General features: G+C 48.5%; 2 non-coding genes across 2 annotated transcripts; both read right to left on the bottom strand.

Moving 5' to 3' along the window:
• Positions 1–5493: 5493 nt before the first annotated feature.
• On the bottom strand, positions 5494–5567 carry Trnaa-cgc (transfer RNA alanine (anticodon CGC)). The gene has a single exon. It is a non-coding gene; the product is annotated as a tRNA-Ala (tRNA).
• Positions 5568–11353: 5786 nt separating this feature from the next.
• On the bottom strand, positions 11354–11427 carry Trnat-agu (transfer RNA threonine (anticodon AGU)). The gene has a single exon. It is a non-coding gene; the product is annotated as a tRNA-Thr (tRNA).
• Positions 11428–14692: the final 3265 nt, after the last annotated feature.

The raw sequence follows: 14692 nt of genomic DNA, 5'->3' as shown, positions 1-14692 counted from the left end.
AAGGCAGATCTTTCCGACATAGGCTTGAGAATCTTACGGGAACACTTGTACTGTTTCTAAATTAAGTGTAGGCGTGGGAGGAGGGTGCTTCCTGCGCACTAATAACAGCACGCTTGTCAATTGTGGATGCTAATCATTCGCTTGTATCTTCCTAGACACATCTGCTTGTTGTGAATTATTCCACTTGCATATCAAGGTGCGCATGTAGGTGTGTTAAAAATTCTGGAGGCACTGGGTATTGATCCCAGTACCTATCGCATACTAAGCGAGCGCTCTACCATCTGAGCTACGCCCGCCACCCCGAAGACTAATGGTGCTACATACAGCCATATAGACGACACAGACCCTTGCACTCCCATTATTCAGCAGACAAACACTACTCTCTATGTATCCGTTAGGGTGTCTTTCAGGTTTCGTGCATTCTGTATCGAATCGTAGTTGGCCAAAATGAAAGTGGCACGTATAACGTCGAAAATAGAATTCGGACACCGCTCTGAGTAAGACCAAGGTGTTGTCCACCCTCTAGACTTCAATGAGGTTAAGCCGCGATACCTAAGACAGATCTGCACTCGATGACACCTCGATAACAGCCGGTCCCCACACTTACATCTTGCTCTCCTTACGTCAGTATACATCATATCAGTCTGTGACGCTGGCTTTGCAACATCTTGCGTGCCTTTAGGTTCGCCGCGACCAACACTTACCATGCACTGACCACAAAAAATGGAGGCGCCGCCGCTTGAACCCTGGACCTTTCACATGCGAAGCGAACGCTCTACCAACTGAGCTATGCTCCATGCACGAGCAAACTGCGCTATTCCCCATTCTTTGCGACTCAGATGCGCACGGACACGATGGTTGGTTGGTTTGTAGCGGTGAAGGGAGCAGAGTACAAAGGCGCGGACCCGTTCATATACACATAAGTTCCAAGTAGTTTCGATGCTCTGGTATTACAAATGCAAATTCCGTCTGTTTTTAACGTCTTAAATTGAAAGAGCCGTCACAAATTGCTCCGTTTTCACTCATTGTAGACAATTATACAGCACCTGAGGTAACAAACACATCTCGAGCCCCATTGTGCACTACATTATTTATGCCAACTCAGTGCCTCGGTCTTTACTACTGTGTACCAATCTTGTCGTCCAACTGCAAAACACTGGGCCACAACAAGTTTCCGCGTCTCCATTGCACTGCGCATACTACGAAACGCTCCCCAAACTTGGCACTCACCCTCGCAGCCGACTTTTCCGACTTTCCACGACGCACACGCAACGCTCACGCTAGTGACAGCATTATTTATAGTTCGACGTCGCGCCAAACCGAATGAGTACATTTCGCCTACGGCTTAGGCCGCCCTCCTAGTGTGGCTGCTCGGTGTCTGCAGGCAGCGAGGGTCTGCAAGCTTCCTGTGTTCGCACCTATGTCACCTGTGCTTGCTTGTCAGAGACAGACTATCGCAAAACATACAACTCACTCCATGAATTGATTGCTACGGCATCTGTTATCAGCAGTCACAACTAGCAACACCAGTAGCAGCTGACTGCACGCAAAGAATAGGAATGTGCAGTGGGATTTACGTGAACTCGGCGCAAGGCAGATCTTTCCGACATAGGCTTGAGAATCTTACGGGAACACTTGTACTGTTTCTAAATTAAGTGTAGGCGTGGGAGGAGGGTGCTTCCTGCGCACTAATAACAGCACGCTTGTCAATTGTGGATGCTAATCATTCGCTTGTATCTTCCTAGACACATCTGCTGGTTGTGAATTATTCCACTTGCATATCAAGGTGCGCATGTAGGTGTGTTAAAAATTCTGGAGGCACTGGGTATTGATCCCAGTACCTCTCGCATACTAAGCGAGCGCTCTACCATCTGAGCTACGCCCGCCACCCCGAAGACTAATCGTGCTACATACAGCCATATAGACGACACAGACCCTTGCACTCCCATTATTCAGCAGACAAACACTACTCTCTATGTATCCGTTAGGGTGTCTTTCAGGTTTCGTGCATTCTGTATCGAATCGTAGTTGGCCAAAATGAAAGTGGCACGTATAACGTCGAAAATAGAATTCGGACACCGCTCTGAGTAAGACCAACGTGTTGTCCACCCTCTAGACTTCAATGAGGTTAAGCCGCGATACCTAAGACAGATCTGCACTCGATGACACCTCGATAACAGCCGGTCCCCACACTTACATCTTGCTCACCTTACGTCAGTATACATCATATCAGTCTGTGACGCTGGCTTTGCAACATCTTGCGTGCCTTTAGGTTCGCCGCGACCAACACTTACCATGCACTGACCACAAAAAATGGAGGCGCCGCCGCTTGAACCCTGGACCTTTCACATGCCAAGCGAACGCTCTACCAACTGAGCTACGCCCCATGCACGAGCAAACTGCGCTATTCCCCATTCTTTGCGACTCAGATGCGCACGGACACGATGGTTGGTTGGTTTGTAGCGGTGAAGGGAGCAGAGTACAAAGGCGCGGACCCGTTCATATACACAAAAGTTCCAAGTAGTTTCGATGCTCTGGTATTACAAATGCAAATTCCGTCTGTTTTTAACGTCTTAAATTGAAAGAGCCGTCACAAATTGCTCCGTTTTCACTCATTGTAGACAATTATACAGCACCTGAGGTAACAAACACATCTCGAGCCCCATTGTGCACTACATTATTTATGCCAACTCAGTGCCTCGGTCTTTACTACTGTGTACCAATCTTGTCGTCCAACTGCAAAACACTGGGCCACAACAAGTTTCCGCGTCTCCATTGCACTGCGCATACTACGAAACGCTCCCCAAACTTGGCACTCACCCTCGCAGCCGACTTTTCCGACTTTCCACGACGCACACGCAACGCTCACGCTAGTGACAGCATTATTTATAGTTCGACGTCGCGCCAAAGCGAATGAGTACATTTCGCCTACGGCTTAGGCCGCCCTCCTAGTGTGGCTGCTCGGTGTCTGCAGGCAGCGAGGGTCTGCAAGCTTCCTGTGTTCGCACCAATGTCACCTGTGCTTGCTTGTCAGAGACAGACTATCGCAAAACATACAACTCACTCCATGAATTGATTGCTATGGCATCTGTTATCAGCAGTCACAACTAGCAACACCAGTAGCAGCTGACTGCACGCAAAGAATAGGAATGTGCAGTGGGATTTACGTGAACTCGGCGCAAGGCAGATCTTTCCGACATAGGCTTGAGAATCTTACGGGAACACTTGTACTGTTTCTAAATTAAGTGTAGGCGTGGGAGGAGGGTGCTTCCTGCGCACTAATAACAGCACGCTTGTCAATTGTGGATGCTAATCATTCGCTTGTATCTTCCTAGACACATCTGCTGGTTGTGAATTATTCCACTTGCATATCAAGGTTCGCATGTAGGTGTGTTAAAAATTCTGGATGCACTGGGTATTGATCCCAGTACCTCTCGCATACTAAGCGAGCGCTCTACCATCTGAGCTACGCCCGCCACCCCGAAGACTAATGGTGCTACATACAGCCATATAGACGACACAGACCCTTGCACTCCCATTATTCAGCAGACAAACACTACTCTCTATGTATCCGTTAGGGTGTCTTTCAGGTTTCGTGCATTCTGTATCGAATCGTAGTTGGCCAAAATGAAAGTGGCACGTATAACGTCGAAAATAGAATTCGGACACCGCTCTGAGTAAGACCAACGTGTTGTCCACCCTCTAGACTTCAATGAGGTTAAGCCGCGATACCTAAGACAGATCTGCACTCGATGACACCTCGATAACAGCCGGTCCCCACACTTACATCTTGCTCTCCTTACGTCAGTATACATCATATCAGTCTGTGACGCTGGCTTTGCAACATCTTGCGTGCCTTTAGGTTCGCCGCGACCAACACTTACCATGCACTGACCACAAAAAATGGAGGCGCCGCCGCTTGAACCCTGGACCTTTCACATGCCAAGCGAACGCTCTACCAACTGAGCTACGCCCCATGCACGAGCAAACTGCGCTATTCCCCATTCTTTGCGACTCAGATGCGCACGGACACGATGGTTGGTTGGTTTGTAGCGGTGAAGGGAGCAGAGTACAAAGGCGCGGACCCGTTCATATACACAAAAGTTCCAAGTAGTTTCGATGCTCTGGTATTACAAATGCAAATTCCGTCTGTTTTTAACGTCTTAAATTGAAAGAGCCGTCACAAATTGCTCCGTTTTCACTCCTTGTCGACAATTATACAGCACCTGAGGTAACAAACACATCTCGAGCCCCATTGTGCACTACATTATTTAAGCCAACTCAGTGCCTCGGTCTTTACTACTGTGTACCAATCTTGTCGTCCAACTGCAAAACACTGGGCCACAACAAGTTTCCGCGTCTCCATTGCACTGCGCATACTACGAAACGCTCCCCAAACTTGGCACTCACCCTCGCAGCCGACTTTTCCGACTTTCCACGACGCACACGCAACGCTCACGCTAGTGACAGCATTATTTATAGTTCGACGTCGCGCCAAACCGAATGAGTACATTTCGCCTACGGCTTAGGCCGCCCTCCTAGTGTGGCTGCTCGGTGTCTGCAGGCAGCGAGGGTCTGCAAGCTTCCTGTGTTCGCACCTATGTAACCTGTGCTTGCTTGTCAGAGACAGACTATCGCAAAACATACAACTCACTCCATGAATTGATTGCTACGGCATCTGTTATCAGCAGTCACAACTAGCAACACCAGTAGCAGCTGACTGCACGCAAAGAATAGGAATGTGCAGTGGGATTTACGTGAACTCGGCGCAAGGCAGATCTTTCCGACATAGGCTTGAGAATCTTACGGGAACACTTGTACTGTTTCTAAATTAAGTGTAGGCGTGGGAGGAGGGTGCTTCCTGCGCACTAATAACAGCACGCTTGTCAATTGTGGATGCTAATCATTCGCTTGTATCTTCCTAGACACATCTGCTTGTTGTGAATTATTCCACTTGCATATCAAGGTGCGCATGTAGGTGTGTTAAAAATTCTGGAGGCACTGGGTATTGATCCCAGTACCTATCGCATACTAAGCGAGCGCTCTACCATCTGAGCTACGCCCGCCACCCCGAAGACTAATGGTGCTACATACAGCCATATAGACGACACAGACCCTTGCACTCCCATTATTCAGCAGACAAACACTACTCTCTATGTATCCGTTAGGGTGTCTTTCAGGTTTCGTGCATTCTGTATCGAATCGTAGTTGGCCAAAATGAAAGTGGCACGTATAACGTCGAAAATAGAATTCGGACACCGCTCTGAGTAAGACCAAGGTGTTGTCCACCCTCTAGACTTCAATGAGGTTAAGCCGCGATACCTAAGACAGATCTGCACTCGATGACACCTCGATAACAGCCGGTCCCCACACTTACATCTTGCTCTCCTTACGTCAGTATACATCATATCAGTCTGTGACGCTGGCTTTGCAACATCTTGCGTGCCTTTAGGTTCGCCGCGACCAACACTTACCATGCACTGACCACAAAAAATGGAGGCGCCGGGGCTTGAACCCTGGACCTTTCACATGCGAAGCGAACGCTCTACCAACTGAGCTATGCTCCATGCACGAGCAACCTGCGCTATTCCCCATTCTTTGCGACTCAGATGCGCACGGACACGATGGTTGGTTGGTTTGTAGCGGTGAAGGGAGCAGAGTACAAAGGCGCGGACCCGTTCATATACACAAAAGTTCCAAGTAGTTTCGATGCTCTGGTATTACAAATGCAAATTCCGTCTGTTTTTAACGTCTTAAATTGAAAGAGCCGTCACAAATTGCTCCGTTTTCACTCATTGTAGACAATTATACAGCACCTGAGGTAACAAACACATCTCGAGCCCCATTGTGCACTACATTATTTATGCCAACTCAGTGCCTCGGTCTTTACTACTGTGTACCAATCTTGTCGTCCAACTGCAAAACACTGGGCCACAACAAGTTTCCGCGTCTCCATTGCACTGCGCATACTACGAAACGCTCCCCAAACTTGGCACTCACCCTCGCAGCCGACTTTTCCGACTTTCCACGACGCACACGCAACGCTCACGCTAGTGACAGCATTATTTATAGTTCGACGTCGCGCCAAAGCGAATGAGTACATTTCGCCTACGGCTTAGGCCGCCCTCCTAGTGTGGCTGCTCGGTGTCTGCAGGCAGCGAGGGTCTGCAAGCTTCCTGTGTTCGCACCTATGTCACCTGTGCTTGCTTGTCAGAGACAGACTATCGCAAAACATACAACTCACTCCATGAATTGATTGCTACGGCATCTGTTATCAGCAGTCACAACTAGCAACACCAGTAGCAGCTGACTGCACGCAAAGAATAGGAATGTGCAGTGGGATTTACGTGAACTCGGCGCAAGGCAGATCTTTCCGACATAGGCTTGAGAATCTTACGGGAACACTTGTACTGTTTCTAAATTAAGTGTAGGCGTGGGAGGAGGGTGCTTCCTGCGCACTAATAACAGCACGCTTGTCAATTGTGGATGCTAATCATTCGCTTGTATCTTCCTAGACACATCTGCTGGTTGTGAATTATTCCACTTGCATATCAAGGTGCGCATGTAGGTGTGTTAAAAATTCTGGAGGCACTGGGTATTGATCCCAGTACCTCTCGCATACTAAGCGAGCGCTCTACCATCTGAGCTACGCCCGCCACCCCGAAGACTAATCGTGCTACATACAGCCATATAGACGACACAGACCCTTGCACTCCCATTATTCAGCAGACAAACACTACTCTCTATGTATCCGTTAGGGTGTCTTTCAGGTTTCGTGCATTCTGTATCGAATCGTAGTTGGCCAAAATGAAAGTGGCACGTATAACGTCGAAAATAGAATTCGGACACCGCTCTGAGTAAGACCAACGTGTTGTCCACCCTCTAGACTTCAATGAGGTTAAGCCGCGATACCTAAGACAGATCTGCACTCGATGACACCTCGATAACAGCCGGTCCCCACACTTACATCTTGCTCACCTTACGTCAGTATACATCATATCAGTCTGTGACGCTGGCTTTGCAACATCTTGCGTGCCTTTAGGTTCGCCGCGACCAACACTTACCATGCACTGACCACAAAAAATGGAGGCGCCGCCGCTTGAACCCTGGACCTTTCACATGCCAAGCGAACGCTCTACCAACTGAGCTACGCCCCATGCACGAGCAAACTGCGCTATTCCCCATTCTTTGCGACTCAGATGCGCACGGACACGATGGTTGGTTGGTTTGTAGCGGTGAAGGGAGCAGAGTACAAAGGCGCGGACCCGTTCATATACACAAAAGTTCCAAGTAGTTTCGATGCTCTGGTATTACAAATGCAAATTCCGTCTGTTTTTAACGTCTTAAATTGAAAGAGCCGTCACAAATTGCTCCGTTTTCACTCATTGTAGACAATTATACAGCACCTGAGGTAACAAACACATCTCGAGCCCCATTGTGCACTACATTATTTATGCCAACTCAGTGCCTCGGTCTTTACTACTGTGTACCAATCTTGTCGTCCAACTGCAAAACACTGGGCCACAACAAGTTTCCGCGTCTCCATTGCACTGCGCATACTACGAAACGCTCCCCAAACTTGGCACTCACCCTCGCAGCCGACTTTTCCGACTTTCCACGACGCACACGCAACGCTCACGCTAGTGACAGCATTATTTATAGTTCGACGTCGCGCCAAAGCGAATGAGTACATTTCGCCTACGGCTTAGGCCGCCCTCCTAGTGTGGCTGCTCGGTGTCTGCAGGCAGCGAGGGTCTGCAAGCTTCCTGTGTTCGCACCAATGTCACCTGTGCTTGCTTGTCAGAGACAGACTATCGCAAAACATACAACTCACTCCATGAATTGATTGCTATGGCATCTGTTATCAGCAGTCACAACTAGCAACACCAGTAGCAGCTGACTGCACGCAAAGAATAGGAATGTGCAGTGGGATTTACGTGAACTCGGCGCAAGGCAGATCTTTCCGACATAGGCTTGAGAATCTTACGGGAACACTTGTACTGTTTCTAAATTAAGTGTAGGCGTGGGAGGAGGGTGCTTCCTGCGCACTAATAACAGCACGCTTGTCAATTGTGGATGCTAATCATTCGCTTGTATCTTCCTAGACACATCTGCTGGTTGTGAATTATTCCACTTGCATATCAAGGTTCGCATGTAGGTGTGTTAAAAATTCTGGATGCACTGGGTATTGATCCCAGTACCTCTCGCATACTAAGCGAGCGCTCTACCATCTGAGCTACGCCCGCCACCCCGAAGACTAATGGTGCTACATACAGCCATATAGACGACACAGACCCTTGCACTCCCATTATTCAGCAGACAAACACTACTCTCTATGTATCCGTTAGGGTGTCTTTCAGGTTTCGTGCATTCTGTATCGAATCGTAGTTGGCCAAAATGAAAGTGGCACGTATAACGTCGAAAATAGAATTCGGACACCGCTCTGAGTAAGACCAACGTGTTGTCCACCCTCTAGACTTCAATGAGGTTAAGCCGCGATACCTAAGACAGATCTGCACTCGATGACACCTCGATAACAGCCGGTCCCCACACTTACATCTTGCTCTCCTTACGTCAGTATACATCATATCAGTCTGTGACGCTGGCTTTGCAACATCTTGCGTGCCTTTAGGTTCGCCGCGACCAACACTTACCATGCACTGACCACAAAAAATGGAGGCGCCGCCGCTTGAACCCTGGACCTTTCACATGCCAAGCGAACGCTCTACCAACTGAGCTACGCCCCATGCACGAGCAAACTGCGCTATTCCCCATTCTTTGCGACTCAGATGCGCACGGACACGATGGTTGGTTGGTTTGTAGCGGTGAAGGGAGCAGAGTACAAAGGCGCGGACCCGTTCATATACACAAAAGTTCCAAGTAGTTTCGATGCTCTGGTATTACAAATGCAAATTCCGTCTGTTTTTAACGTCTTAAATTGAAAGAGCCGTCACAAATTGCTCCGTTTTCACTCATTGTAGACAATTATACAGCACCTGAGGTAACAAACACATCTCGAGCCCCATTGTGCACTACATTATTTATGCCAACTCAGTGCCTCGGTCTTTACTACTGTGTACCAATCTTGTCGTCCAACTGCAAAACACTGGGCCACAACAAGTTTCCGCGTCTCCATTGCACTGCGCATACTACGAAACGCTCCCCAAACTTGGCACTCACCCTCGCAGCCGACTTTTCCGACTTTCCACGACGCACACGCAACGCTCACGCTAGTGACAGCATTATTTATAGTTCGACGTCGCGCCAAACCGAATGAGTACATTTCGCCTACGGCTTAGGCCGCCCTCCTAGTGTGGCTGCTCGGTGTCTGCAGGCAGCGAGGGTCTGCAAGCTTCCTGTGTTCGCACCTATGTAACCTGTGCTTGCTTGTCAGAGACAGACTATCGCAAAACATACAACTCACTCCATGAATTGATTGCTACGGCATCTGTTATCAGCAGTCACAACTAGCAACACCAGTAGCAGCTGACTGCACGCAAAGAATAGGAATGTGCAGTGGGATTTACGTGAACTCGGCGCAAGGCAGATCTTTCCGACATAGGCTTGAGAATCTTACGGGAACACTTGTACTGTTTCTAAATTAAGTGTAGGCGTGGGAGGAGGGTGCTTCCTGCGCACTAATAACAGCACGCTTGTCAATTGTGGATGCTAATCATTCGCTTGTATCTTCCTAGACACATCTGCTGGTTGTGAATTATTCCACTTGCATATCAAGGTGCGCATGTAGGTGTGTTAAAAATTCTGGAGGCACTGGGTATTGATCCCAGTACCTATCGCATACTAAGCGAGCGCTCTACCATCTGAGCTACGCCCGCCACCCCGAAGACTAATGGTGCTACATACAGCCATATAGACGACACAGACCCTTGCACTCCCATTATTCAGCAGACAAACACTACTCTCTATGTATCCGTTAGGGTGTCTTTCAGGTTTCGTGCATTCTGTATCGAATCGTAGTTGGCCAAAATGAAAGTGGCACGTATAACGTCGAAAATAGAATTCGGACACCGCTCTGAGTAAGACCAAGGTGTTGTCCACCCTCTAGACTTCAATGAGGTTAAGCCGCGATACCTAAGACAGATCTGCACTCGATGACACCTCGATAACAGCCGGTCCCCACACTTACATCTTGCTCTCCTTACGTCAGTATACATCATATCAGTCTGTGACGCTGGCTTTGCAACATCTTGCGTGCCTTTAGGTTCGCCGCGACCAACACTTACCATGCACTGACCACAAAAAATGGAGGCGACGGGGCTTGAACCCTGGACCTTTCACATGCGAAGCGAACGCTCTACCAACTGAGCTATGCTCCATGCACGAGCAAACTGCGCTATTCCCCATTCTTTGCGACTCAGATGCGCACGGACACGATGGTTGGTTGGTTTGTAGCGGTGAAGGGAGCAGAGTACAAAGGCGCGGACCCGTTCATATACACAAAAGTTCCAAGTAGTTTCGATGCTCTGGTATTACAAATGCAAATTCCGTCTGTTTTTAACGTCTTAAATTGAAAGAGCCGTCACAAATTGCTCCGTTTTCACTCATTGTAGACAATTATACAGCACCTGAGGTAACAAACACATCTCGAGCCCCATTGTGCACTACATTATTTATGCCAACTCAGTGCCTCGGTCTTTACTACTGTGTACCAATCTTGTCGTCCAACTGCAAAACACTGGGCCACAACAAGTTTCCGCGTCTCCATTGCACTGCGCATACTACGAAACGCTCCCCAAACTTGGCACTCACCCTCGCAGCCGACTTTTCCGACTTTCCACGACGCACACGCAACGCTCACGCTAGTGACAGCATTATTTATAGTTCGACGTCGCGCCAAACCGAATGAGTACATTTCGCCTACGGCTTAGGCCGCCCTCCTAGTGTGGCTGCTCGGTGTCTGCAGGCAGCGAGGGTCTGCAAGCTTCCTGTGTTCGCACCTATGTCACCTGTGCTTGCTTGTCAGAGACAGACTATCGCAAAACATACAACTCACTCCATGAATTGATTGCTACGGCATCTGTTATCAGCAGTCACAACTAGCAACACCAGTAGCAGCTGACTGCACGCAAAGAATAGGAATGTGCAGTGGGATTTACGTGAACTCGGCGCAAGGCAGATCTTTCCGACATAGGCTTGAGAATCTTACGGGAACACTTGTACTGTTTCTAAATTAAGTGTAGGCGTGGGAGGAGGGTGCTTCCTGCGCACTAATAACAGCACGCTTGTCAATTGTGGATGCTAATCATTCGCTTGTATCTTCCTAGACACATCTGCTGGTTGTGAATTATTCCACTTGCATATCAAGGTGCGCATGTAGGTGTGTTAAAAATTCTGGAGGCACTGGGTATTGATCCCAGTACCTCTCGCATACTAAGCGAGCGCTCTACCATCTGAGCTACGCCCTCCACCCCGAAGACTAATCGTGCTACATACAGCCATATAGACGACACAGAGCCTTGCACTCCCATTATTCAGCAGACAAACACTACTCTCTATGTATCCGTTAGGGTGTCTTTCAGGTTTCGTGCATTCTGTATCGAATCGTAGTTGGCCAAAATGAAAGTGGCACGTATAACGTCGAAAATAGAATTCGGACACCGCTCTGAGTAAGACCAACGTGTTGTCCACCCTCTAGACTTCAATGAGGTTAAGCCGCGATACCTAAGACAGATCTGCACTCGATGACACCTCCATAACAGCCGGTCCCCACACTTACATCTTGCTCTCCTTACGTCAGTATACATCATATCAGTCTGTGACGCTGGCTTTGCAACATCTTGCGTGCCTTTAGGTTCGCCGCGACCAACACTTACCATGCACTGACCACAAAAAATGGAGGCGCCGCCGCTTGAACCCTGGACTTTTCATATGCCAAGCGAACGCTCTACCAACTGAGCTACGCCCCATGCACGAGCAAACTGTGCTATTCCCCATTCTTTGCGACTCAGATGCGCACGGACACGATGGTTGGTTGGTTTGTAGCGGTGAAGGGAGCAGAGTACAAAGGCGCGGACCCGTTCATATACACAAAAGTTCCAAGTAGTTTCGATGCTCTGGTATTACAAATGCAAATTCCGTCTGTTTTTAACGTCTTAAATTGAAAGAGCCGTCACAAATTGCTCTGTTTTCACTCATTGTAGACAATTATACAGCACCTGAGGTAACAAACACATCTCGAGCCCCATTGTGCACTACATTATTTATGCCAACTCAGTGCCTCGGTCTTTACTACTGTGTACCAATCTTGTCGTCCAACTGCAAAACACTGGGCCACAACAAGTTTCCGCGTCTCCATTGCACTGCGCATACTACGAAACGCTCCCCAAACTTGGCACTCACCCTCGCAGCCGACTTTTCCGACTTTCCACGACGCACACGCAACGCTCACGCTAGTGACAGCATTATTTATAGTTCGACGTCGCGCCAAAGCGAATGAGTACATTTCGCCTACGGCTTAGGCCGCCCTCCTAGTGTGGCTGCTCGGTGTCTGCAGGCAGCGAGGGTCTGCAAGCTTCCTGTGTTCGCACCAATGTCACCTGTGCTTGCTTGTCAGAGACAGACTATCGCAAAACATACAACTCACTCCATGAATTGATTGCTATGGCATCTGTTATCAGCAGTCACAACTAGCAACACCAGTAGCAGCTGACTGCACGCAAAGAATAGGAATGTGCAGTGGGATTTACGTGAACTCGGCGCAAGGCAGATCTTTCCGACATAGGCTTGAGAATCTTACGGGAACACTTGTACTGTTTCTAAATTAAGTGTAGGCGTGGGAGGAGGGTGCTTCCTGCGCACTAATAACAGCACGCTTGTCAATTGTGGATGCTAATCATTCGCTTGTATCTTCCTAGACACATCTGCTGGTTGTGAATTATTCCACTTGCATATCAAGGTGCGCATGTAGGTGTGTTAAAAATTCTGGATGCACTGGGTAATGATCCCAGTACCTCTCGCATACTAAGCGAGCGCTCTACCATCTGAGCTACGCCCGCCACCCCGAAGACTAATGGTGCTACATACAGCCATATAGACGACACAGACCCTTGCACTCCCATTATTCAGCAGACAAACACTACTCTCTATGTATCCGTTAGGGTGTCTTTCAGGTTTCGTGCATTCTGTATCGAATCGTAGTTGGCCAAAATGAAAGTGGCACGTATAACGTCGAAAATAGAATTCGGACACCGCTCTGAGTAAGACCAACGTGTTGTCCACCCTCTAGACTTCAATGAGGTTAAGCCGCGATACCTAAGACAGATCTGCACTCGATGACACCTCGATAACAGCCGGTCCCCACACTTACATCTTGCTCTCCTTACGTCAGTATACATCATATCAGTCTGTGACGCTGGCTTTGCAACATCTTGCGTGCCTTTAGGTTCGCCGCGACCAACACTTACCATGCACTGACCACAAAAAATGGAGGCGCCGCCGCTTGAACCCTGGACCTTTCACATGCCAAGCGAACGCTCTACCAACTGAGCTACGCCCCATGCACGAGCAAACTGCGCTATTCCCCATTCTTTGCGACTCAGATGCGCACGGACACGATGGTTGGTTGGTTTGTAGCGGTGAAGGGAGCAGAGTACAAAGGCGCGGACCCGTTCATATACACAAAAGTTCCAAGTAGTTTCGATGCTCTGGTATTACAAATGCAAATTCCGTCTGTTTTTAACGTCTTAAATTGAAAGAGCCGTCACAAATTGCTCCGTTTTCACTCATTGTAGACAATTATACAGCACCTGAGGTAACAAACACATCTCGAGCCCCATTGTGCACTACATTATTTATGCCAACTCAGTGCCTCGGTCTTTACTACTGTGTACCAATCTTGTCGTCCAACTGCAAAACACTGGGCCACAACAAGTTTCCGCGTCTCCATTGCACTGCGCATACTACGAAACGCTCCCCAAACTTGGCACTCACCCTCGCAGCCGACTTTTCCGACTTTCCACGACGCACACGCAACGCTCACGCTAGTGACAGCATTATTTATAGTTCGACGTCGCGCCAAAGCGAATGAGTACATTTCGCCTACGGCTTAGGCCGCCCTCCTAGTGTGGCTGCTCGGTGTCTGCAGGCAGCGAGGGTCTGCAAGCTTCCTGTGTTCGCACCAATGTCACCTGTGCTTGCTTGTCAGAGACAGACTATCGCAAAACATACAACTCACTCCATGAATTGATTGCTACGGCATCTGTTATCAGCAGTCACAACTAGCAACACCAGTAGCAGCTGACTGCACGCAAAGAATAGGAATGTGCAGTGGGATTTACGTGAACTCGGCGCAAGGCAGATCTTTCCGACATAGGCTTGAGAATCTTACGGGAACACTTGTACTGTTTCTAAATTAAGTGTAGGCGTGGGAGGAGGGTGCTTCCTACGCACTAATAACAGCACGCTTGTCAATTGTGGATGCTAATCATTCGCTTGTATCTTCCTAGTCTGTAAATATATGTGTATACGAATTAGCTTATTGTAAATTGATCTAAGCTTGTAAATACTTTGACATGTCCTATATCCTTGTAAAAAGAGATCTACGGATGAATAAAACTACTACTACTACTACTACATCTGCTGGTTGTGAATTATTCCACTTGCATGGCAAGGTGCGCATGTAGGTGTGTTAAAAATTCTGGAGGCACTGGGTTTTGATTCCAGTACCTCTCGC

This window comes from Schistocerca gregaria, chromosome 9, assembly GCF_023897955.1.
Source record: "Schistocerca gregaria isolate iqSchGreg1 chromosome 9, iqSchGreg1.2, whole genome shotgun sequence".
Lineage (NCBI taxonomy): Eukaryota > Metazoa > Arthropoda > Insecta > Orthoptera > Acrididae > Schistocerca > Schistocerca gregaria.
This window is presented reverse-complemented; position numbering and strand designations above follow the sequence as displayed.